Here is a 24,782-nt window from a genome sequence, read left to right on the forward strand (position 1 = left end):
CAGGAAAGAGCATCTGAGCCTCTTTCTACCCAGCAGGCAAAGCTTGGTGGCAGGATTGGACAGCGTGCTACAAGGCCTGCCACGGTTTTAGGGGACGGAAGACAGCCTAGCCATTAGCCCACTCGCCGTTTCGAGTCAGTGTCACCCGGCTCTACTAAGAGAGTGGAATGTCAGACTGCCAGCCCTCGCTTTTACAATATTACGATATCCAAGACAAGGTCCTTTATTTATTTATTTATTTATTTCGTCAACCGACGTAGACTAGTACAAATACATATGCATGTTTTTTTTTCTTTCTTAATGCTATAGTAGATTATGAAATACAATAAAAAAATATTTAAAAAAAATTTTTTTTTACTAACGTTGTATGTAATTATGGATTTGAATTGTTGAATTTATAATGTTTGTTTTTTGAAAATATTATTCAATGTTATGCCGAGACATTGTTAAGTCAATAGCTTCGCAGTGTTGATAATAAACAGCCATCATTCGGTTAAGATGTCCAAATTTGGCATAATTTGTTCGGCGGTGGTTACCGAAAAATAATGTCCTATGTCGAAGTAGCCGAGAAGGTATGTAAAAATTAAATTTCGACAAAATTTCAGTTGAGTCAACACGTTGAGATACTATATCGTTAACAAATGACACCGTTGCAAACTCTCGACGCTGTTTCAATGTTTGTATGTTTATAAGCATGCAACGTGCTTCATAAGATGGAAGAGGAAATGACGTCCAATTTAATTTACGAAGAGCGTATAGTAGAAATTGTTTTTGTACTGATTCTATTCTTTCTTCATGTGTGGTTAAGTAAGGCGACCATACAATGTTACAATATTCCAGTATGGATCGTACATATGGAATATATAGTGTTTTGATTGTGTAGGGATCCTGAAAGTTGAAACAAAAGTGTTTGATAAAGCCTAGCATATTATTAGCTTTGTGAATGATTGTGTTATAGTGATCAAGAAGAGTTAGTTTTGAATCTAAAATCACTCCTAAATCCCTAACTCTTTCACTTCCTTCTACAGTTTTGTTTCCTAGAACAATGTGTGTATTTGGTGTTGATCTTTTTCTGTTGAATGATCTTATGTTGCATTTCTTTACATTTAGTTGCAATAGGCTTTTCTGCACCTTGTATAAAACATTTGTATTTCATTCTGGAATACGATAATGTCACCTTCATTTTTTATTTCCATAAATAACTTTATGTCATCGGTATAAATTAAGAGCTTTATATTTTTGAAAATGAGGGAAATGTCATTTACATACAATATAAATAAAAGAGGGCCAAGATTGGAGCCTTGAGGAACTCCTGAAGTGACTTGAATGGGATTGGATTTCTTTGTATTAAATTTAATTATTTGTTGCCGGTCTGTGAGGTAAGATTCAAGCCATCTAAGGAGTCCTGGCTCAATTCCAATTTTTTGCAATTTGAAGCGTAACAATGGAATGTCAATGCGATCAAACGCCTTGCTAAAGTCAGTGTACAGAGCTTCCACGTAGTTACCATTATCCATCGCATGAAGAGTATAATCAATTCATTCTATTAAATTTGTAGCGGTTGAGCGACCTTTAAAAAAAATCCTGCTGTTTATTTGTAATTCTGTTTTTAAGTTGTGAACATAATTTTTCATTAATAATAGATTCAAAAAGTTTTGGAATGCATGAGATAATGGCTATTCCACGGTAATTACGAATGCCCGATTTTTTGCCTGATTTGAAGATGAGCACCAAAATAAAGGTGCCGTCAGCTCTTTAGCCAGACTCTTCAAAAATACCGGTGGAATACCGTCAGGGCCAGAGCCTTCAGATGCATCTATGTTTTTTAAAGCGTTTAGAATATCGTTTACCATGATCTGATTAACGCCAACATCCCTAGCAAATTCTGGGAGAGGTGCAAACAAATCAAGGTCGCAAACTTGTTCCGAAAACGTGGTGTATATTTCTTGGAAGAAATCTCCAAAAATATTATTACACATGTTTTATGAGGAATTACCGACGCGTTCATCTAGATACATGGATGACGGAAAATTGTCTGATTTTAATTTTGAGTTTACGTAATTGAAGAAGTTCTTTGGAAGAAGTTTTCTGTTTTCGTATCATACTCTTCAAATGCTACATCAATTGCTAGTTTTAATTGGTCGCAGATGTCTAAATATTTTTCCAAATTTTCATTCGAATTGTCTTGTTTGTAATTTTTATGTAATTTTTGTTTGCGATTCCTTAAATTTTTTATTTGTCTGTTATACCAAATTGGATATTTCGAATCTCCGTTCCGCCTTTTTTTCCTCATTAGTAGAACCTCTTCGGCAATAATATTAAAAATGATGTTATAAAATACATCAACGGAAGATTCAATACTCCCTTCATTCTCTAAAATTTGCTTCCAGTTTAATCTACTTAGCTTATGTCTTATGTTGTCATAGTTTGCTTTATGGTAATCAAGGACTTCTTCGAAGTCACAGTCGCTGGGATTTTGATAATCATGAACAAACAGAGAGTATTCAATAGCTGTGTGGAATGTTTCGTTTTTCCATAAGGGATTCAATGATTCTGACACACACAAATCTTCCTGTTTGTTCGTTCATAGTTTTGGTTAAGCCCTAAGCTGGCAGTTCTATCAAATATAAACAGTAGTGTTTCATTTCCCCAACAACAATGAGTAGGATTTGCTCAATTTCTGAATCCGGAATAAATTCAGAGGTGCGTTGATTAAAGTCTCCATAAATATTTACTTTGACTTCAGGTGGAAGTTGCGATAAAATTTCTTCCGTAGTTTTTAAAAAGCTTTCATAAGAAATTGTTTGCGCGTGGTCCGGTGGAAAATGCGCAGAGGAGAAAACATGGGTTTCTCCTGCAATATTAGATTTCACCCAGACGTGTTCAAAGTTCTTGAATTTTTTGGTAGTTATTATTTCTGAATCAAAATTTGTGGAGATTGCAATTAGAACTCCACCGCCAGACTTTTTGTTATATTCCGAGAAATCGCCGTCATCCCTGAATACATTAAAGCTACTTACAAAAAGTTCTTTATTCTTCACGCTTTCATCCTAGCTGGTTTCAGTTGCCAAAATAACCGAAAAGGACTTAAAATGTTATTATGAATTTCCTTAATTTTGGCTGGGCTTTTCATGCGATTGAAATTTTGACAATATAACAATATCGCAGTCGCATTCTGTTTTGGTGAAGAAGTTTTTGGAAGTTCGTCAGTTTTGAAAATATTTACCTCTTTCTCGTCGAAATCAGTCTTTACTTTTGAAAATTTGAATTGTGAAATTTGTTGACGCTGTCCCTTATGTGTTGCAGATGTTGGATTCTCATGTTACTGCGGTAAGATTTCAGATCATCAATTGTCGCCTTCTTAGAAACGTCATACTCCGCATGCACATCGAAGAAGATTTTCCGAAGTTCCTCATCTGTGGTTGGAAGCCTTTGTGATGCCAGGTTGATTTTGATGCTGATGGGTGTCATTCCTTCATGGCAAAATGATGACTCCTTGTCATACAAATTTGCCAGATAAAGACGCACGATATACATTATTTTCGGCTCGGGTCGAGCCTTCAGGAAACGTCCGTCTCCGTCAGCTGATTGTTGAGTCATTCTAATTATATGTGGACGCATTGAGTCAATTGACCATGCTGACGCTGAATTTGTCGTTGTTGTGGTTGCATCAGCAATTTCCATTGGTAACTGTTCGAGGTTGTTGTCATATCAAATTTGTTCGTTTTTCCGGTATGGATTTATAGTCTCGCCCTTCTGAAGCGGACTTGGTAGTCATATGGCTACTGCTTCTGCCTCATACGCAGGAGGTCGTGGGTTCAATCCCAGGGTCCGTTCCATTCTCCTACTTTGTACCATTCTCTTTATTTCTCATGTTCTAGCAATCGCTAGAACTGGAAATGGACTTCCATACCGTTTCCATTACTATTCCTATACCTTCAACTTGAGTATTCTAACAGTAATCTGCTAGAATTGGAAATGAACTTTAGAGCTCGTTTCCTACATCCAATTAGAAATTCCATGAGTTACCTTCTCCTATCTATCACATTGGCAGCTCGTTAACCAAGACGGACCTCTGCCTCTCCATCCTAACCCAGAAATTCCAATAAATTCCGCATGAACTCGTGGCAAGTGCAGAGGTATATTCGGCTTGCAGTGGGCGAGTGATTGCATCATCATTTCCTCCCCTTTCCCTACATTGACTTGCATTCTGACGTTGCAGGCGCCAGTATGACCTAACAAATGAGATCACCAGTACTTGTACATTGAAGATGTGTGCTAGTCCCAAGCAAACATCTGTTGGTTCCCTGTGCAAGAACAGCTGATCTGGTCATAATGGAATAGCAACTACGAGCAGTCAATCAAGCTCAAGCTCAAGCTCAAGCTATGGATTTATAGTCTCGCCCTTCCTGAAGTTGATGATTTTGGGGATCAAGAGGCAATAGCATCCAATAGCAGGGATGTTCGATGGTTGATGGAGGACCTGCAAATTGTTTCTTTGCATTGGCCAACAGTTGTTTGTCCGCATGAGCGCGTCCGTGAACAGTTTTTCCATTTGAATTTTTTGTTTGATTTATGCTATTTTTTGAATGATGAAATTGTTGTTTTCTTCGTTTTTGGTTTCGTCTAGCCTTTGCTGCAGCCTTTTCCTGAAGTCTATGAGTTCGTTGTTTGGCAGCATACGTAGACCAGTCCGGCCTCCAGCAATATTTGTTTACAAAAAATCGCCAACCAGATAATGATTGGTCATTTTTTGGCAGGTCCAAGTTACTTTTTACAGTCTGATCCTCGGTTAATTCCTCCTCTAGGGTCACCAGATGTGGTGTATGAGTATCTTTGACGTAATTCTGTTTAATGTAAGACACAGTTTTGGCGACACATTTCACTTCCTCGAGAATTTCCAAAAGCTTCGAGTCAGATGGAGGTGATGATGATGTTTCGGCCAAATTTGAAAAAGCTGTTATATTATCTGCTATAATCGATAGCCATTCGTCCAATAATTTTGTTATTTGACCTGACAGAGTTAAATGCGATTCTCTGATGCTGGTCATTGTAATTTGAGCCTGTGAGTCATTCGACTTCAAGTGCTGGTCAATTACACTGCATATGTTCGCATTGTTTTTTCCTACCAGCGTGTCTTTTACGTCGATCAGCTGGTGCTCTATGTTGTCGAATAATTCTGCCACTAAGCTAAACTTTTTAAGCTCAGCAGCGATGCGGTGGTCGGTGTTCATTTGCGCATGAATAGCATCCACCAGTTGTTCTTGTTGATAAAGTAACTTTCTTACAATGGCTTCTTTCCGTAAGATGTCTTGGCAGTTGGCGCACATGGGCACCATAAATGCGGTGATTATATGTTCGCGATGTCGTTGCACACCGATGCAGGCTGCATAGTATTTCTTCTCACAAAATTCACACTTCCACAAAAAGCGGTCGTCGTTAATGTTCCACGAAATTACACCGCACGACATAGTTAAAGATTCTACGTGACACAATTACTTAAAAGTTACGAACGCGGTTCAGTTAAAGTGGATTAAGTTAAAAATAAAATATAGTTACTACGCCGTTAACACGCGGCCAGAATGCCATAATCAGGATCTCGCTGGCATTGATCCTGATGTGCCACTTGGCACTCCTTGGGCTCTTGTGCGCTTTGAGCGGCCCACGGTCGCATAGAGCCTGCTTGTGGACACATGCAGCTTTTTGTAGAGGTTTAACAGAGCCCGCTGCCAAGCCCCACCACCCCACCTCTAACTCGCAAAGGCCGTGGGGAGGGGTCGTTAAGCCCTTGGACATTATCCCTGCTGCCCCAAGGACTAACCGCTGGAATATATGTTTTAGAGTAACTCATGCTGAGCTAAGCTTAGCTTGATTGACTGTACGTACACATCGTAGTTGCTAGCCGTGATTGGCCGAGAGAAAACAAATATGCACAGCTCACCAATTGAATAGTGATTTCGGGACTAGAAAGCTATTCTCACTGAACATGGTTCAGAGTTTCTTTAATTCAAGATCAATAACGATGCCGGCCATGTCATCACAGCCAATTAGGATAAGTGGAGGAAAGTTTTAATTAGGCATCTAGGTGTAACAATATGCAACACATACAATATCTGTATAAAAAGCTTACAGAATTGTTTATGCCTTGATACAATAATTGTCATATTTTTTTTAGGAGCATAAGAGACCAATTAATCCTCTGCATCTCCATGACTGCACTGGAAAAGAATGGTATGTTAGTTCCCGAGCAGGAAAAATTGGCTCAACTATACCTAATTCTGTTATTGATACCATACTCTGTTATGAACTAGCTCTGCATAAGAGGTAAAATACCAGAAAATAATACCAAAAATGTATATGCAGAATACTTAAGCCATAACATACTCAGTTATTAAATTGAATTTCAATACCAAATGCATAACCAATTATTATTCGTTTGGTATTGAAATACCTAAGTATGTAATGCCTCAAGTATTCTGCATATACATTTTTGGTATTATTTTTTGGTATTTTACCTCTTATGCAAGGCTACTTCATACCAATTTTTGTTATCGAGGTCGGCGCACCTGCTCGGGTTGGGAAGGATATCTATTGGAAATCGCCTTGGTAAGCGTATAAATAATATGAATATAATAATAATAATCTTTTGAACGACCTCATATTCGTGATGATACAAAGACGAACACGCAGTGTGTGTCTAACGTATTTAGCTGATTCGGTAACTAAACCATTTCACGACGACTAAAACATGCACCGCATTTACTTGCTCAATGGCTACTGAAAACTATCATGTTTTTCAGCGTATCTAATGCACGAGAAAGGTACCAACACCACTAGATGGATCAATCATCAATCATGCACTCAAAAAAAGAATTTTAAAAAATACTTTGTTCAAACTTTCAACATTAGCTGGAAATCACGCTGCAATCGAGTTGTTCAATTAGATTCTGTTATGTACTAGGTATAGGGTAATTCGCCAAATATTTCATTGCTAAATTTGCGCCAAATAAAAAATTAGTGAACGTCCGGGTATTCTTTATGGCAAGATTTCCCGATAATAAACTGCAAAGGCTATTTTTTATTCTCCTTCTGCAGTTCTGCCTAACACTTAGTATGATCATCGCGTAAACTTAGCATAACCGCAAGCTGAAACATTCTCGAACAATTATGATGAACCACAACGGTCAGACAAGCATTCCTTGGTCAGAGTTCTGTTCAACATCCAGTCATGCTGGAACATTGTCTATCCTGGATCCTGGGGCTCAGTGGTTCAGTTCGGTAGCACAGCCATAACGCGCTCTCGGTTGGAGCTCTCACCATCACATCGCAGCTCAGAAGCGAGAACGCAACCAACAGATCCATCGTCGTACGCCGGATGACGGACAGGTACCAGTAATGGAGTAAACCGGTTTGACCCCCCAACGAACCAAATGCGCCTTTCTCGAAGCAGGTGGTGCCAACGCAATGGATGCTTTGGGGATTGGCTGTGCTCGACGGTTCTCATCCTCGCAATTTATCATCTCGGCACAAAGTGCCATTTTCCGGGTGATTCTACAACAGCTAGCTGTGGGATATCCGTTAACACAGTTTCGTTTTTTTTTGCGTGTGCATCAAACAGAATTTGACGAGCTGACGAGCAACATTTTGCGATGTCATCGTCGTCATCGTCATTGTCGACGGATGTCTCGTGGCGGCAATTTAATCCATTGTGCGACGAGCCGTCAGCCGGAATGTCATCTAGATGTGGTTTGATGTACGAACTGCGGGTAAGAGCTCAGAAATGTGACGTTCGATCATAATGTTGCTCCCGGGTAAAATTATGCACATGATGCCAGACATTGATAGTTCAACTCCATGGTTCAGAAAATACGCCTAAGAACTTGCATGTATCTGCAATAAAACGAGGAAGATAAACATCTATTTCAAAGTCGATATTAGTCATATTAGCCCAATATACAAGCCCAAATCAATTTAACCGAAATTCTTCCATTCTGGAACGCCTACAGCGTTAATGTTTTGATGTAAACCTGTTTATTACCACTCACACCGCACTTGTGTCAACTGTAATGAAGGAAGTTAATCAGAGTCCCATGAAACATCGCCAGCAGACGCACAAATAACTGTAACATGCAAACACTAACATGTCTCTATCCCTCTCTCTAGAGCTTGCTGATGTCTTCATGTTTCCCCCAGGGATTATGTCTCCATCGAACATGGATTGGGCGTGTATTTATGCGTCTCTGATGGTGTGCTTGTATGCAGCATCCCCAAGAAACTGCTTGTCATGGGCCATGGTGTTGCGCGTGATGCTGTTGGATTGGGACACGAAGAACCTATGTGTGTCACCGTTTAGGCTTGGTTGAGGAACGGCAGGACAAGGGGCCAATTATTCATGTTTCCCCCAAGCTTTCTCCACCTCACTATGCTGCGTGCAATAATCGGAAGCTTTTCCGTACTGTCCAATCGGTTCAAATCAATCATTGTGTAACCCTTTATGGGGCGGTGGAACGAAATTAACGCACAAATAGATCATCATAATCTTCAAAGAACGGGAATACCATTTTATTTTTTAGACTTGATAACCAAACTTCAAAGAACGGGAATACCATTTTATTTTTTAGACTTTAGGTGGGACTTTGATAACCAATTCCAAATACACTTTCTTGTGTGAATTTAATAACAACCTGAACGGTTATAACAACCTGAACGGTTATTTACTTATAAGTAATCTGTCTGGTGGCATAATTTTGGTTGGAGATTAACTTAAGAATATTTACTACGATAAATGTGCGCAATATTATAGGCTAAGGTTTGAGCTGATTGTATGATAATCGCCAGAAAACCAATCCCCAGAACAGAGCTGTCCTACCCAGTTGGCAAAAAATCTGCTCTTTAATTTTTCACTATTTTTAACAATTAGATAAAATTCATTCAATAAGTGCAACTACTAGATGAATGTTTGAGTTTTCTAAATGTCACTTCGATCTATCAAAATGGTGCATGGCGGTGAAACGCGAGCGCGCGCACAGCATGACGAAAGCGTGATATTCGGTGCGGTGTGTTTCGTGGCAGGAGGAGTTATCGCTGGCGCTTGGGCGGTGGATAGCAGCTGTACCTGCCACATGATCAATAATCGCAGTTTGTCAAACGAGTTTAAAAAGGAAGTCGTCGTGGAAGCGACCTTGAGTTCTTTTCGGCGTAAACGGAGAGGGAAAGAGTATTGCGATCACGCTGGATAAGGCGCAGTACGTTCCCAATCTGGAAGGCGGATTGATCTCCGTGAGAAAACAAGTGTATCAACTTTTATTTTATACAAACATAAAGATACTCTTCAAGCAACATTAAACAAAAAACTGTTTGTGTGACGACTGTTTCTTTTGTATTTTAGTAAAAAACGGCTACTAAGTCTAAATTTAGTAAAACGAGTAGGGGGAATGACGGCTTCGGCAGGTATTGTTCTATTATTGTCAGGGTTTTTTCATGACTGATTATGCTCAAATTTGGCCTAAACATTCTTTGCATATCAAAGAATATTGTAGCCAAATCTCATAAAATTTGGTCGACAAAAACCCCCCAAACAAACAAATACAACAAAACCTGCCAAAGCCGTCTTTTCCCCTATATTATGTACCCATTTTTGAATAATATACTCTGAAAGTCATTTGAAAGTCCGTTGCCAACCACTGGTGTCTTGAGAACTCCCGTAGCCAAGCACCACTGCTCTGTAAGAGTCTTGTTTCAAGACTATAGTTGCCACACACTTTGGGTCGTTGATGCAACAGCGATCTCTAGGATAAATCTCAATTAATATTACATGAACAGGGACAATATCTACAGATTCGATACAATTTATTTAAGAAAACTAGAAATTAAAGCTTGATTTTCGAGGACCATGCATATTTAAGTTTATTCATATTCTAAGGGACAAATGGTTATGGAACACTCATTCATTGAATACTTGCTTATTTATTCTTCATACATTTATTCTACTCGTTGCGGCCGACATTCGCTGCCGCTGTCTTCGTTCCTCCGGGCCAGGTATCCAAATTACAAGAGAGCCCTCCAAGGGGCTTGTGGCCTTTTATATCCTTTTCCCAAGAACATCCCAAATTTTCCCGCGCTTAGTTTTGCCTATCGCCATCTTCTTTCCGCCCCAGTGTAATGATCACAGGTATTGTTGTTTTTTTTGTTTTTTGACAATGATTCAAGGGGTACATAATATTGTATTGATGCCAATTTAAATTTGAATTTTATTGCATGCAAGTTTTATGAAATTTAATTATCAATTTGATACTACTTAATTTTATTCTGATTCAATAAGTGGTGAATAGGATATAAATAAATAAACTATAAACAATAAACAATATAAATAACAAAAATATGAATAATTTCGGGACCGCTTTGCGATTTGGGCGTAACTTATTTTGTAAACAAACATTGTTTCATGGATTCAGCAGAATGCAAGCGATTTTCCCCAAAACTAGTTCCCCTATCTGATAGAGGAAAGCCTGCTCTGTTGAATACATACCGTGGTTTTCTCGGAAAATGCCTCCTGGAGCAGGAATTCGCCTTCCAATGTTTGTTTACAAAATAAGTTACGCCCAAATCGCAAAGCGGTCCCGATTTGTGGCATCAACATGGCTAATAAATATATAATTAAGATTCCCTCAAACGTGTATCAACAACGGAGCACGAACCATAATTTTATATTTATACATTTACTACATAACATAATATTATTTATTTACAAAACATATTTACAATTTTTTTTAAACAAAATCAAGCTAACGTTCACAAAAAACATGGTAAATTGTAACCAGTAAACGGTTGGTTACAACTTGTTTTGCTAAATTTAGACTGAGTAGCCGTTTTTACTAAAATAATTATTTATTATTTATTCAGACTAAGGCCGAAGTGGCCTGTGCGGTATATAAGAGTCTTCTCCATTCGGCTCGGTCCATGGCTACACGTCGCCAACCACGCAGTCTACGGAGGGTCCGCAAGTCATCTTCCACCTGATCGATCCACCTTGCCCGCTGCGCACCTCGCCTTCTTGTGCCCGTCGGATCGTTGTCGAGAACCATTTTCACCGGGTTACTGTCCGACATTCTGGCTACGTGCCCGGCCCATCGCAGTCGTCCGATTTTCGCGGTGTGAACGATGGATGGTTCTCCCAACAGCTGATGCAATTCGTGGTTCATTCGCCTCCTCCACGTACCGTCCGCCATCTGCACCCCACCATAGATGGTACGCAGCACTTTCCTTTCGAAAACTCCAAGTGCGCGTTGGTCCTCCACGAGCATCGTCCAGGTCTCGTGTCCGTAGAGGACTACCGGTCTAATTAGCGTTTTGTAGATTGTCAGTTTGGTACGGCGGCGAACTCTATTCGATCGGAGCGTCTTGCGGAGTCCAAAGTACGTACGATTTCCAGCCACTATGCGTCTCCGAATTTCTCTGCTGGTGTCATTTTCGGCAGTCACCAGTGAGCCCAAGTACACAAATTCTTCTACCACCTCGATTTCGTCACCACCGATGCAAACTCGCGGTGGGTGGCTCACATTGTCTTCTCTTGAACCTCTTCCTATCATGTACTTCGTCTTCGACATGTTGATGACTAGTTCGATCCGCTTGGCTTCCCTCTTAAGTCTGATGTAGGCTTCCTCCATCTTCTCAAAGTTACGTGCCATAATATCTATGTCGTCGGCGAAACCAAATAGCTGGACGGACTTATTGAAAATTGTACCACTCGTGTTAATCCCTGCTCTTCGTATTACACCTTCCAAAGCGATGTTGAATAGCAAACACGAAAGACCATCACCTTGCCGTAACCCTCTGCGGGTTTCGAAGGGACTCGAGAATGCCCCTGAAACTCGAACTACGCACATCACCCGATCCATCGTCGCTTTGATCAACCGTGTCAGTTTATCCGGAAATCCGTGTTCGTGCATTAGCTGCCATAGCTGGTCCCGATCGATTGTATCATATGCGGCTTTGAAGTCGATGAATAGATGATGTGTGGGCACGTTGTATTCGCGACATTTCTGCAGTACTTGGCGAATGGCAAACACCTGGTCCGTGGTGGAGCGTTCGCCCATAAAACCCGCCTGGTACTGCCCCACGAACTCCCTTGCAATTGGTGCTAGTCGACGGCATAAAATTTGGGAGAGTACCTTGTAGGCGGCGTTCAGCAATGTGATTGCGCGGTAGTTGCTACAATTCAGCTTATCGCCCTTTTGTAGATGGGACACGACACCTTCCATCCACTCCTGCGGCAAAACTTCCTCCTCCCAAATCTTGGTAATTACCCAGTGCAGCGCTCTAGCCAGTGCCTCACCACCGTGTTTAAATAGCTCTCCTGGTAGTTGGTCAACCCCAGGGGCTTTGTTGTTCTTGAGCCGGCCAATCTCCTGCTGGATTTCCTGGAGATCCGGAGCCGGTAGAATTATGTCCTGCGCGCGTTCTCCCAGGTCCATCACCATACCGCCATCTTCGTCAGCCACATCGCCATTCAGGTGTTCTTCGTAGTGCTGCCGCCACCTTTGGATCACCTCACGCTCGTTCGTAAGAAGGTTCCCGTTTATGTCCTTACACATATCGGGCTGTGGCACGTGGCCCTTACGTGATCGGTTTAACTTCTCATAGAACTTTCGTGTGTTATTAGCGCGGTACAGTTGCTCCGTTTCTTCACGGTCTCGATCTTCCTGCTGGCGCTTTTTCCTCCGGAAAATCGAGTTTTGTCTGTTCCGCGCCTGTTTATATCGTGCCTCGTTCGCCCTCGTGCGGTGTTGCAGCAATCTCGCCCATGCTGCATTCTTCTCTTCCACTAACTACTCACATTCGCCGTCATACCAGTCGTTTCTCTGATCCGGGGGCACCGTGCCAAGTGCAGCGGTTGCGGTGCTACCAATGGCGGATCGAATATCTCTCCAGCCATCTTCAAGAGATGCTGCGCCTAGCTGCTCTTCCGTTGGAAGTGCCACTTCCAGCTGCTGCGCGTATTCTTGGGCTAGTCTACCGTCTTGTAGCCGCCCAATGTTAAGCCGCGGCGTCCGACTTCGACGCGTGTTGTACACCACTACGGGAAATGAGGAGGTTTCATATGAGATTTTGGTCCATCAGCCAAATGTCGCAAATATATTTTTATTGCGTATTGCGCATTTTGTCTACAGCAAACAGTTTGCTGTATTCATACACAGAGAAAAAAAAGTTGGAAGAAAGAAAGAAATTTGGTATTTCTAAGAGCTAAAACTTTCCTGCCGAAAGATAAATTGATTGATTTGAAAGTTTTCTCTCAGTGTAAAGTTCTCAGAAACAACAGAAAAACTCTCAGAACAACGTTTGAAAAATATTCAATCAAACTTCAATATTCCACATTTATGGCAACACTGATTGGAAAAATTATGTAATTGGCAGCCCACGTTGCCCCTGTCAGTGTGTTGCGCAAAGCAAAAAGGGTTGAAAAAATAGTCCCAGTTCGCGTTCTGGAGATTGATTTCGTCGTGATTTCCGTAATTTTCCGCGTGTGCGATAGAAATAGAGTAGAGTGGGGCAAGAGTGCGCGTGGGGTAAGAGTACGTTTTCGATTTTTTGAAGTAATAAAAAAAGATAAACTAGCAGCACTGCATCAGTTTGACAGGTATTCTGGCCAACTATTATCATGTGTAATTGTAAACGATTTGAATAAACAACAAGGAAGATATGGAGTTAGATAACTTTTTGGTCATTTTGCTAAAAATAATTGTGTTTCCGCAACTAGTATTTCATTACCATATATACGGTCAATCAAGTGAATATTATACCATTTCGATAACCCATTATATAGAGTACTTTATGGTGCAGAACACCAATCCGGTTGGTTTTCCAAGAAATCAAAACCATTACTTGAATAAACTTTGGGAATGTGGGGTAAAAGTACGCAGGAACGGGTGGGGCAAGAGTACGCATGTGAATCTTCAAGTTCTGATGTCAAACCCGTATCTTCGGCCGAAATAAGACTACTTCTGAAGCGTAAAGATTGACGTAAAGATGAAAAAGGGATAGAAATAAAAACATATTAATAAAGTTCTCCTTCTAAGAATAAGCTGAAGTCATTTGGTGTAAGAAGCGACTAGCGAACAAAGCGCTGAAGCAAAATCATGAAATTGTATAAGGTATTGTTTTACATCTAAACATAGTCTGGAAACACAATTTCATCTGAATGCTTATTTGATTTTATCAAAAGCAACATCCATAAATTACACAACGCTTAGCGAGGGGGGGGGCTTTGCGAAATGTATGACGATCCATGCAATTTTTAAGAGGATTCATACAAAAATTGTGAGATAGAGGGGAGGGGTAATGAGATGACAAATTTTGTTTTGCGTTACGTAATTAGTGGGCTTTCTTTAAGAAAAGTTCCTTTGTTTACGCCACGTGATACCTGATATATTTTTACTTTCATATTTTTTTTGGTATTGAAAAAACACAATGGTTTTTTCGTATGAAATTTTACAATTCTGGGACCTACTCCCTGTTTCAGAGTTACGTAATCTTTAATCATTCCATAATATACTTACAGTAAACATCAATTAAATGTTATTAGATCTTATTTGTGTTTATAAATACATAAAGCACATGATTGGAAAAGTGGGTACTCTTACCCCACCCAATGTGCACTCTTACCCCACCGGGGGGGTGAAAGTGCGATTTTCACGTGTCTTGCAATAAGGGTTCTACTAAAACGAATTTAATTATTTTCATTATTTTTTCCACTGGGTAACATAAAGTAAGAGTATACATTGATTTGATATGCAGAAGCTTGTTTCATAAGGTCCCCATGTTCGATGGAAAACTAAGTGCGTACTCTTGCCCCACTCTACTCTATGGGAGTCGAGAGAAAAAACTATCGACTGCGTTTTTGTTCCACTAGACAGTGACTGGAGACGAGCAATTCGGCTCAAGTCACTGTTGAGTGGAGTTACGAAATAGACCTTTAAATAACATTACGCATTTTTGTCATTCTTTCAAGGAGTTTGTCCGTAGAAGGTTATTAATGGTCAGTAAAGCTGGTGAATTCGCCATGTCACTTTGTTATATGAAAAAAGGCAGAAAGTTTAAGGGAGCGTCCTCCCTCCCCCCTTCGTCAGACTTTTTGTATGGACGTCTGAAAATCTTTGTATTTTCACGTTTCCTAGACCCTCCAACCCCTCCTAAAGCGTAACGTAATTTACGGACGTTTCCTAATAAAAATGTTAAATGTTCTTGTCTCCTAGCAACACGATGGCCAAAAGAGGAACATGGGGTGGCGAAAACTGGAAAACATGTGGCCAAACCAGGAACAAAAGAACTGTTTTTATATATGGAAATGTATAAATAATATCGCAATTTATTATCAATTTCAATAATGAGTTTAACAGAACAATAGTTTTACTTCATAAATAGTCAGTGATGAATGCGATAAATCCAGGTTTTACTTCTTTAAACGGAGTATGAAACTCGTAGGATACATTGGGAGGCCAAAACTTGTACATCTACCCTAATAGATTGTGAACAATTATTGTTGTTTTTGACCATTTAGTGTATTAACCAAAAGTAAGAAAGCCGTTGATGGCATATTTTCGGTTAGATCTTCAATATATGAATATTTAAATCTATAAATGTGCTCAAACACAGCATAATAGGCTAAGGTTTGAGCCATATACCCTAGCACAAACAATACAGACTCGATCGAATATTTACAACTATTCGATCAAAATAAAACCATCCGTAACACTAACTCTGAGGCACGGCAAATGCTGGGTAAAGCGTACCATTGGTACTTCGCGTACCTGAAGGAATAAAATAGACCCCATCTCGGTCCTTAGCCTCACACCCAGCAACTCCTATCCCTACCTCCCCGCGGTGCTGGCCGGGATACGAGCAACCTTAGGGAAGATCGGGTAACCAACCCCGGTGGGAACTATGGTCGTATGCTGACAGGGAAGGGGGGGTTTGCTCCTCTCCGGAGGTGCAAATCTTATTGAGCGTCTGTTCTCCATGTCAGGATCGGCTCACAACAGCTTCTGTTCTCCATGTTAGGGGCGGCTGATCATCGTCCGAGTGCCAGCGAGGGGCTTTAAGTGAAACTGTGCACCATGGTCCACCAGAAATAAGGAGGAATGGTCCTCCGGAAATTTAGGGGGTTTGGTGTCAGGCCCTGCAAGCCAGCCTTCAAAAAATCATAAGCAACGAACAATCAACAAGAGAGTACGGACCGGAACCATCGGCGAAGACCACTGCGACGAAAAGGGACTAGCGATTGGAAACTCGGTTCGTGGAACTGCAAATCTCTCAACTTCATCGGGAGCACACGCATACTCGCCGATGTGCTCAAGGACCGTGGATTCGGCATCGTAGCGCTGCAGGAGGTTTGTTGGAAGGGATCAATGGTGCGAACGTTTAGATGTAATCATACCATCTATCAGAGCTGCGGCAACACACGAGCTGGGAACAGCTTTCATAGTGATAGGCGATATGCAAAGGCGCGTGATCGGGTGGTGGCCGATCAATGAAAGAATGTGCAGGTTGAGGATCAAAGGCCGGTTCATCAACTTCAGCATAATCAACGTCCATAGCCCACACTCCGGAAGCATTGATGATGATAAAGACGCATTCTACGCGCAGCTGGAACGTGACTACGACAGCTGCCCAAGCCACGACGTCAAAATAATCATAGGAGATTTGAACGCTCAGGTTGGCCAAGAGGAGGAGTTTAGACCGACAATTGGAAAGTTCAGCGCTCACCGGCTGACGAACGAAAACGGCCTACGACTAATTGATTTCGCCGCCTCCAAGAATATGGCCATTCGCAGCACCTACTTCCAACACAGCCTCCCGTATCGGTACACCTGGAGATCACCACTGCAGACAGAATTACAAATCGACCACGTTCTGATTGATGGACGGCACTTCTCCGACATTATCGACGTCAGGACATATCGTGGCGCTAACATCGACTCTGACCACTATTACGGAGAAAAAGAAAAATTTGGATCGATCCGCGGAAATAACGCGCAGCCAGCTATCTCCGCATAGAGTAAAAGTTGCATAGCAAGCATTGAGTTTCATATTCGAGGTTCAGCTTGGTGACAGTAAGTTCTGTTTTGCACTTATTTATTATTACAATATGAAAACACTTATTCATTACGTTAATTTAATATTATTACATTTCGTCAACAGCACAACGATGGCTGAAATTCTACGTCGTGCTGTACTAGACCAACATGCATCGGTGAATACCGTATACCACTGTCTATACGCGTATTATTTCTTAGGACTTTCAAAAACGCAACTATCTTTACTGTATGCCAAGTCTCACACTACAATCACTAATTGGATCGACCGGTACGAAGCGAATGGGTTTTTCAGTCGAAAGGAGCGGGCTAAAATTTTCTTGCGGTTTAATAACATTCAAAGGCATTGGATAATTGACCTGTATAAGAGAAGTCCAGTTTTGCTACTAGATGAAACGAAACAGTTATTCGAAAACACTTTCGGTGTAAGCACTGAAGGATTCACCTATAAAGGGTTGCATCGGCGGGCTATCCAGCTTAGAGAAACGGATGTCTCAAGATTTGTACAAGAGTTAGCCACTATTCCTTGGGATTTGCACAGCCTGTTGTTTCTTGATGAGGTTTCATGCGACAACAGGGGGTTGCTTCGGAATAAGGGATATCCTAAATTAGGAGATAGGATAATATATAGAGGTGAGTATCGACGACGTGCAAGAGTTTCCATGCTCTCTTTCATGGGACCAGGGGTGACATTGCACAATTCGAATCGAATCACTCGATTCGTACGTTTTTGCATTCGTTTCGAAAAAATTGCGGCATTATGTATTTCGTTCGACTTCATTCAGTCGCAGTACAAGATTTCGAATGGTGGTGTACTAGCTCAATCGAGTATGTTCTGTCAAACGAAATGTAAACAGAGAGAATAATGTCGTTTTCGGTTTTAAACCTGGGTCAGACCCGACTCTGAATAACCGAACGAAAAACGAATCGGGATATGTTCTGTATGAGTATGTTCTGTCAAACGAAATGTAAACAGAGAGAATAATGTCGTTTTCGGTTTTAAACCTGGGTCGGACCCGACTCTGAATAACCGAACGAAAAACGAATCGGGATCGAGTCAGTATGATGGTATTAGTGAGAACTTAATCGCTATCATCTGTTTTGTTCTCAATTCGCACTTTTATCAGCTGGCAGAAACAGACATATTTTAAATACTGAATTTTGTTATTATTTTATTATTTATTTATTCAGACTAAGGCCGAAGTGGCCTGTGCGGTATATAAGAGTCTTCTCCATTCGGCTCGGTCCATGGCTACACGTCGCCAACCACGCAGTCTACGGAGGGTCCGCAAGTCATCTTCCACCTGATCGATCCACCTTGCCCGCTGCGCACCTCGCCTTCTTGTGCCCGTCGGATCGTTGTCGAGAACCATTTTCACCGGGTTACTGTCCGACATTCTGGCTACGTGCCCGGCCCATCGCAGTCGTCCGATTTTCGCGGTGTGAACGATGGATGGTTCTCCCAACAGCTGATGCAATTCGTGGTTCATTCGCCTCCTCCACGTACCGTCCGCCATCTGCACCCCACCATAGATGGTACGCAGCACTTTCCTTTCGAAAACTCCAAGTGCGCGTTGGTCCTCCACGAGCATCGTCCAGGTCTCGTGTCCGTAGAGGACTACCGGTCTAATTAGCGTTTTGTAGATTGTCAGTTTGGTACGGCGGCGAACTCTATTCGATCGGAGCGTCTTGCGGAGTCAAAGTACGTACGATTTCCAGCCACTATGCGTCTCCGAATTTCTCTGCTGGTGTCATTTTCGGCAGTCACCAGTGAGCCCAAGTACACAAATTCTTCTACCACCTCGATTTCGTCACCACCGATGCAAACTCGCGGTGGGTGGCTCACATTGTCTTCTCTTGAACCTCTTCCTATCATGTACTTCGTCTTCGACGTGTTGATGACTAGTCCGAGCCGCTTAGCTTCCCTCTTCAGTCTGATGTAGGCTTCCTCCATCTTCTCAAAGTTACGTGCCATAATATCTATGTCGTCGGCGAAACCAAATAGCTGGACGGACTTATTGAAAATTGTACCACTCGTGTTAATCCCTGCTCTTCGTATTACACCTTCCAAAGCGATGTTGAATAGCAAACACGAAAGACCATCACCTTGCCGTAACCCTCTGCGGGTTTCGAAGGGACTCGAGAATGCCCCTGAAACTCGAACTACGCACATCACCCGATCCATCGTCGCTTTGATCAACCGTGTCAGTTTATCCGGAAAACCGTGTTCGTGCATTAGCTGCCATAGCTGGTCCCGATTGATTGTATCATATGCGGCTTTGAAGTCGATGAATAGATGATGTGTGGGCACGTTGTATTCGCGGCATTTCTGCAGTACCTGGCGAATGGCAAACACCTGGTCCGTGGTGGAGCGTTCGCCCATAAAACCCGCCTGGTACTGCCCCACGAACTCCCTTGCAGTTGGTGCTAGTCGACGGCATAAAATTTGGGAGAGTACCTTGTAGGCGGCGTTCAGCAATGTGATTGCGCGGTAGTTGCTACAATCCAGCTTATCGCCCTTTTTGTAGATGGGACTTACGACACCTTCCATCCACTCCCGCGGCAAAACTTCCTCCTCCCAAATCTTGGTAATGACCCAGTGAAGCGCTCTAGCCAGTGCCTCACCACCGTGTTTAAATAGCTCTCCTGGTAGTTGGTCAACCCCAGGGGCTTTGTTGTTCTTCAGCCGGCCAATCTCCTCCTGGATTTCCTGGAGATCCGGAGCCGGTAGAATTATGTCCTGCGCGCGTTCTCCCAGGTCCATCACCATACCGCCATCTTCGTCTGCCACATCGCCATTCAGGTGTTCTTCGTAGTGCTGCCGCCACCTTTGGATCACCTCACGCTCGTTCGTAAGAAGGTTCCCGTTTATGTCCTTACACATATCGGGCTGTGGCACGTGGCCCTTACGTGAACGGTTTAACTTCTCATAGAACTTTCGTGTGGAATTTTGTTATTAGTGTTCTTTTTTTCTTGTTTTATGAATTATGGGGGAAATCAGACGTTTCTTCTTGTTTAATGACTAAAATGACTATTAATCCATCAATAAATTAATGTGATTAGGAGCTTGTGATGAATGACGACGGCAATGTGGATTGCCGTGAAATAATTTATGCGAATCCGTGTTTCCCGATAAACTATTATGCTGATTCTATACGGCTTTTTGGGTAACAGTGATTGTGTTACAGTAGATTTGAATTATCAATTATGTCATTGAAATGGAACAGAACAAGAAAATATGAAAGCCTAAAGCCCTACCTCGTTTATGGTTGCAAACGATAGTGCATCGGTCAAGAATACTTGTACCGTTGTTATAAAAATTCTGGTAAAATTCTAAATCAGTAAAAATAATATATTTGTGTTTAAGACATTTTAAGGCAAATTTTGGGCTGTGCAACATTTCAGAACGAATAAACCATCAGCCCAAAACGTCAGCTCCATATATTAACTGTCAAAGGTTGAGTCAAGTGCCCTGCGGTGTTTTGCTAGTGCGTTTGAATCCGTACGTCAAACAAGACCGAAAATGTCGAGGAAGCATTTTTAGTCTATTTTTCAATTTCAAATTAAACAATGTTCTTTTCGATTTTTGAGTCAAAAGAAAAACTGATACGTTTCGAATTTTACCTTCATCGTTCCCTGAAAGAAAATCGAATATCGATTCTTCATTTTAGGACCCATTTGAGATTTGGGGCCTTTTATTTTAAAGCAAAGAATCAAATCGCACAAGAGTTGAACAGCATTCTTTTTTGTTTTTTGCATTTTTTTTTTGCTATTTTTCCCCCAAGAGGGGACCTTTAGGGATAAATTGCAATTTCGTCAGAACTGCAAAAACCAAACATACAAGAGAGGCAAATCATTTTTCACTACATAATCTAAACAGGAGATTCAACATAATAAATATCAATGGGATAAAATATGTCTTTGTCAGTTTTTAATGAATTACAACTAAAAACCCTTCTTCCACTCAAAAATTATGCTCAATTCGTATAAAAACTGTTCCTAAATAAGCATTTGAATTTATTTATGAATAATCATTTATAAATAAATACAATAAATTTGTTGATGGCAATATAGTTGCCAAAGCCTTACAAATTGCTAATGCTAGGGTTAAAACATTATGTTTATGTTCTTCAAATCCGTAACCTTGAACAAATTATGCACAGAACTGCAATAATGAATAAAATAATGGTAATGAACATTTTGGTATAAATAACTTCATAGCGGCAGATACTCTGGTACGCTATTTTCCTACACAACACAACATACACAACATAATAATGAATAAATAGCAGCTACCTTCTCGTCACTGCATTTTATAAATCACATTTTCAAAAAAATTGTCAACCCTCATTTTGTTTATAATGGAGCTACTATCTGAAGAAATCAGCGAAAAATATGTCGATATCTGAATCCGAGTCACCATCAGAGAAACTTGAAGACAGCACTAAATTAAAATAATCCATTTTTGCGTGGAAAACAGCAACAAAATTGATAAATTTAACAAATGAAACAAACAAAATCAAATACCCATCCGTGTCTTTAACGTTTTCATCTTCCTTTAAATAGCGTAAACATACACACTAGTTTGACAGTTTGTATTCGAATGTATTGGTGAACCTAGGTTGGATCTCGATAAATCGGCAGAGCGAACCTCATTCATTTTGGGTCGGACCTGGTGCGGATCGCGATCCAACCTGAACGAATAACCGAACGTTTTGACAGCAGTTAGAGCGGATCCGGTGCAGAACTAGGTTCGACCCAGCAATAACCGAAAACAACATAAGAGATAGCTGTCTCCGTGTTTATCATGCCGCCCGCTGGAGAGACAACCTTCAGCGCATTGCGAATGTGAGTATACAAAGAGAATAAGAGTAATTTCATCTGCGTGTAGCATGTTGCCTGTTGGAAAGGCATCCTTCATGGCATGAATTGGCAGTTAATTTATGAACAAGCAAATCGTGCTCAATGACTATAAAAGCAATATTGTTTATTGAGCTGCTGAAACCGATTAAAGCATTATTAAAACAAACATGTCGTATCGATGTTTTATCAATTGAGATATAGTAACGACACAAATTATAAGTTTTATTTTTCGGCAACTCGGCCAATACGAAAACCATTTTGTTTTTGTTAAATGTCTTGGCTGTGCATGGCGTTGCTAAAGCATTTGTTTAGTTTGATTGCTCTAATTGTAATCAAGTGTCGGTCTTCCACCGTCATTAGTCGTCTGAGTACACGCGACCGCATGCGTAGAGCAATCAAACTCATCAAATGCTTTAGCATTTATTATATTTATTCGAGTTTATGCCACAGATCCAATTTTGAGCTAAATAATTTAAAGCTAAAAAAGGATTCGATAATAAATTACTTCGATGTTTCCATGTGTTAGTTATATGCACTTGGGTCATCTCTTGCGCGTTTTTTTCATTTAACTCAACTATTTTTACGTAGATTTTGGAATATATACGTTTTTACTCAGATTTACCCCATATATTTTTCACACGGTTTATCGAAATAGTCAAGAAATACGTGAAAACTGCAAAAAACGATTTAAGTTGAAGTCGTTTTTACGAGGATTTCGGGATTATTAGAGATTGCATATTGTCTGGAAACTATAAAAGTAGGTATACTAATGATATTCTTTCCTTCAAGATACAATAGTGAAACATTTATACTCTTCCCGTAGAGAAATAATAACAAATATAATGAAAAACTTTCAGCAAGAAATGACTCTCGAACAACATTCGAAAGCTATAAAGGCGACGAGTGATTTTCATTCGACTTGAGTCGTTTTTCAGTGTGCTATAGAGTCTCCATAATGCCAAAACATCTCGTTATACTTGTACCTCCTCGAGCATACTCGAACGATGAGTCGTTTTCGAGATCGAATCGAAAGCTGTAATGCCAAACATGTTCGACTCGATAGAATTACGTTCGAATCGAGATGCACAATGCCACCCCAGGGCTGACAATACAAGACAAAATTTTCAAAACGACTTATCTGCTTTTGTAAACAAAGATTCAAACGACGATTTGACGAATCTGATAGCTCTCCCACGCAAACCAGCACCATCAACAGGTAGCTGAAACCTTCACCTACCTATTGATGGTGTTGGTTTGCGTGGGAGAGCTATCAGATTCGTCAAATCGTTGTTTGAATCTTTGTTTACAAAAGCAGATAAGTCGTTTTTAAAATTTTGTCTTGAATAGTAGTTCTCGTCGTATGAAGAAAGTGAAAAAAAATAGTCTTCGTCATAACATTGCACGACGCAACACCTATTCGTTTTCTTCGGGCCGCATGCGTACCACGACGATAGTCGCGCAGCCAACAGTTATGATGATTTTCGTCGTCACTTCGTCACACAATTGATTGTACGTCATTATAGACCGACTGGTTAAAAACATAATGGCGTCTCAAATAAACAAATAGTGGGAACTTTGGTAACATAAATGTTTTGATAACATTCATAACGCTTTCATACGTCACTTCAAACTCATTATTATAAAGGCTTAATAAAAATCTTCGCATGGCAGCTGCCGCTTGAAGAATAACGGTATGAAGTCTTCGTTCTTCGATGTCGTCATGACGATTTGGTTACACGACGAAAGCTAACGTCGTGCGCGTCATTGACGATGTGTGGAGTAGCAATGAAGACACTGCACCTCGTCGCTACTGTGGCATTTCGTGCTGTGACGATGACTATTGTCAGCCCTGCATGGGACAAACAGGTATAATTGACACGTTCTGGACTGAAGGTACTTTCAACAGAGCAAAATTTTTGGAGTGTTGCCGATCATTGGCTACATCCGGTAAAAGTACCCAGGACAACACTCAGCCTGGATCTTAGATGGTGCACGAATCCATTGCCATAAATCGATAGTTCAATATCTTCGAGCACTTGGAATACATGTGATCTTTCTTCCTGCTTACGCACCTTTTTTTAACCCCATCGAATACATGTTTGGATACCTGAAAAAATACCTCAAGAAGGTTTATGTGGAGAACAGTCCCAAAGATCTCACTATTGTTATTGCTGAAGCACTTCAGAAATATAAAGACTTTGATACATCTGCTGTAATGAGAAAATGTATATAGGGGAAATGTTCCGAGCTCCATCTCACTGTACATATATCCATCTCATCGCTAAACAAAGAAATACGGCACCAAATTCGTCGCTTTTTTTGTCAACATGCGTGCTCACTGCTGAAAAAAAATCACAAAAATAATAAACAAACCAAATTCCTTACCATTGCTTTGTTTTTGATGGGATGGAAATAGGAGCTATGAGATGAAGTGGCGAACCGTTCCCCTATTTTCCTTGAGGAACATTCAACCCAAGTGTAGGACTTGGACAAGACATCAAGAAGTTTGGATTTTTGGAGCACCAGTAGTTCATAAAACTCAAACACAGAAGAATTGTTGTAATCTTTATCTAAAATAAAACAAGCAATTTGGTTTTCTAATTATGAATATTATTATTATTATTTCAATCAAATAAAAATTTACTCGTGATCAACATCAATACAATCTGGTACTTGTGTAGCTAATGCACAGGTATATTCGTCATCCTGCACAGCCATCGTCCTGCTCATAGCTTTCAACATATTGTTATGTTGATCTAGTTGCTTCTCAAAATCCGCTATACGATGTCCCATAATATCAACCATCTTCTGGAGTCTTTTTCAGAAAAA

The 24,782-nt window shown here is 40.7% G+C and overlaps 1 pseudogene; it reads left to right on the forward strand.

Annotated features, from left to right (window-relative positions):
- Window positions 1-17,203: 17,203 nt before the first annotated feature.
- On the forward strand, window positions 17,204-24,482 carry LOC134206108 (uncharacterized; annotated as a pseudogene).
- The last annotated feature ends 300 nt before the right edge of the window (window positions 24,483-24,782 follow it).

The sequence above is a fragment of the Armigeres subalbatus genome, chromosome 1 (genome assembly GCF_024139115.2).
Source record: "Armigeres subalbatus isolate Guangzhou_Male chromosome 1, GZ_Asu_2, whole genome shotgun sequence".
Taxonomy (NCBI): Eukaryota; Metazoa; Arthropoda; class Insecta; order Diptera; family Culicidae; genus Armigeres; species Armigeres subalbatus.